Raw genomic sequence first — 2,898 nt, 5'->3', positions numbered from 1 at the left:
GTTCGGCACTTCTGATTGGTCAGTCGCGACTCACCCACTTCATCTGGTTAAAGGGATAGTTCACTTTATAATGAAAATTACCCTATGATTTACTCTCCCTCAAGTCATCCTAGGTGAATATATGACATACTTCTTCCAGACGAATTCAATCAGAGATATAATGTCCTGGCTTTTCCAAGCTTTATAGCCTAATGGCAGTGAATGGCTGTTTCTGTTCTGAAGTCCATAAAAGTGCATCCATCCATCATAAAAGTAATCCATACGACTCCAGGGGGTTAATAAAGGCCTTTTGAAAGCAAAGCGATGAGTTTGTGTAAGAAAAATACCCATATTTAAAACTTTATAAAGTAAAATAAAGTTCTAGCTTTCGGCCAAACAAACATACGGATTTGACTTAAGACACTTAAGCCGGCCGCACACCGGACGCGCAGCTCAGCGCCGCGCAGCGCCACGTCTAGGACAACTGTCACCTGAAAATCCGTTAGCATCAGCAATTTTCTGATTTCTGTAAATAAATATAAAACTAAATGTATATTGCAGCACGGGGTTAAGTCCGTATATACATTAACTACGATTTGAGACACATAAATGTAAATTTAATATAAAACTATGTAAATGGCGCTGTGTGGCGCGGCAGGGTTTTGAACACGGTCCTGAGCCGTTGCTGGGCGCCGCGGACAGACGCCGCCGGTGTGTGTACTCTCATAGAGAATAATGTGTTCGAATTTAAAAGACGTGGCGCTGCGCTGCGCGGCGCTGAGCTGCGCGTCCGGTGTGCGGCCGGCTTTATGTGAGTAATGCGACGGACTGCTGATATTTACGCTGCGCCATGACGCGCCTTTGCTACTTCTGACATCACAAGTTGCATAAGTTGTGCTTCAGGCATAAGTAGAGACTACGTATGGCCATTTGGCCGGAGGCTAGAATTTTACTTTGTAACGTGTTAAATATGGATATTTTTCTTACACAAACGTAACACATGTATCCTTCGCTGCCTTAAATCACCCACAATCCTTTGCACACATTCCAATTCACAAAATTAACTGAGGGAAAATGAATCAGTGCTGAGCTCATCTGAGTTTACTATAATATGTAAGACCAAAATAATGTTTTCGGGCATGAAATCATAGATGTTATCTTTTGTTTTGCTGTAAATTAATCACTAACACTAAATTGCCAATAAATTGCCAATAATGTAATAAAATTAAGTTTTAATAGTATTTTCGTGCCATGACTGTGTGAGAACATGGAGATGAGAAATGCTCGGGACAGTTGACGGGCCAGTAGTGCATCATCACGAACGTTTAAGCACTGACAATTTAAATATTCAAGCGCAAGAAAATGTGAAAGGGAACTCAGTTCATTACTCGTGTTCTGTGTGGGGAGTTTAAACATCCCAAGAAGTGTGCGCACAGAAAGCCTCAGACAGCGCGCTAATACTAAAGTGAGCTCTTTCACATCTTCTTGCGCTTGAAAATTATGGAAAAAGATGCCTGTCTCAGTGATAACATAGTCAGTTGTTTTAAATGAATGTAAAGAGTTGTGAAAGAAAATGCATGTGTACAGAATGAATCAGCATATTGGATCCGTGGATTTGGACTTAAGTGACAGCAGCCTAATATACCTGATCATTTATACAGCAAGACTAAGCAGTGTTATTTTACATAACTTTATTCAATTTCTGTACCTGAAAAAGTTAGTTTTAGGTCCTGCTGCCATCTGTTGGTCAGACAAAAACATGTAGGAATTACAGCTTTAGAAAAAAAATATATAACCTATAACCAACCACATACATCCAGCAGAGGACCATAAACATCCATTTATTTTTCTGGATGTGCCCAACTGATCCCTGATCATGTCACCGGTCAAGACAGTCGCAGACCTGGCATTGAACAATGCATTTTAGTCAAATTAAAAATGAATACGAATATTGTGCATAAAGCTAATTAAACTCTTTCCCTCATATAAGACAGTGACAGTTGTACAATGTTTCTCTGTCCATAACTTTAAAAGAAAATCACAATAAGCTGTATTTCATTGTTCAGTTTTAGTGACTTTTGTTTTTTTCTAACGAATTATGTAAGAAATAATTGAAGACGGGCCATTGAATTATTAGAAAAATAATGCCCACCTTGAGGTGGTAATGCGGAAGTGAAGCAGAGTGGCCGTTACACCTCAGGTGTGTATTATTTTTTATAATAACGGCCCGGAGTCAATTATTCTGCTTATACTGCGGTTACCACACCTCAAAACATTGTTCAGATGATGTATTTCGAGACATTTGTCAGTTTTTTTACCTTAAAACGCTCTTGTGTGTACTACTTTCTCACGCATCTAATCAAAACGTAATTTTAGAGTTAACGGAGACTAATGCAGTTATTAATGCAATTAAAGAGAGAGAGCAGCCTAGGCAAAATGTATAAAAAGCGCTTAAAACATTCCAAACCTTTTTATTTATACAACTTCTATATTAAAATTGGTATTTTTTCACTTCTATGTCCATATTATTCAAACTATATATATATATATATATATATATATATATATATATATATATATATATATATATATATATTTTTTTTTTTTTTTTTGCAGTAATTTGTTCAGTAATTTATTTACAGTAGGCCTAACCCACAATTTGGGATAATGCAGTTTTGCCTACTCTATACAGTAAAAAAAAAAAAAAGAAGGTGTGGGTCGGGGGGGGGGGGGGCAATATTACAGACCTAAAAACACTAACATCAGTTAGCAATAAACAATGTTTTATTTTGTAAAATTTCTTTACAAAACAAGAATGACACTCTCTACTGTTTCTAATTCACTGCAGTATATTACATGGTCCATGTTTACATTACAGTACAAAAGTATTCCTAAGTTTCCCCTTTTGGATGGATGGTA

Source organism: Squalius cephalus, assembly GCF_949319135.1.
Source record: "Squalius cephalus genome assembly, chromosome: 24".
Taxonomy (NCBI): domain Eukaryota; kingdom Metazoa; phylum Chordata; class Actinopteri; order Cypriniformes; family Leuciscidae; genus Squalius; species Squalius cephalus.
This window is presented reverse-complemented; position numbering follows the sequence as displayed.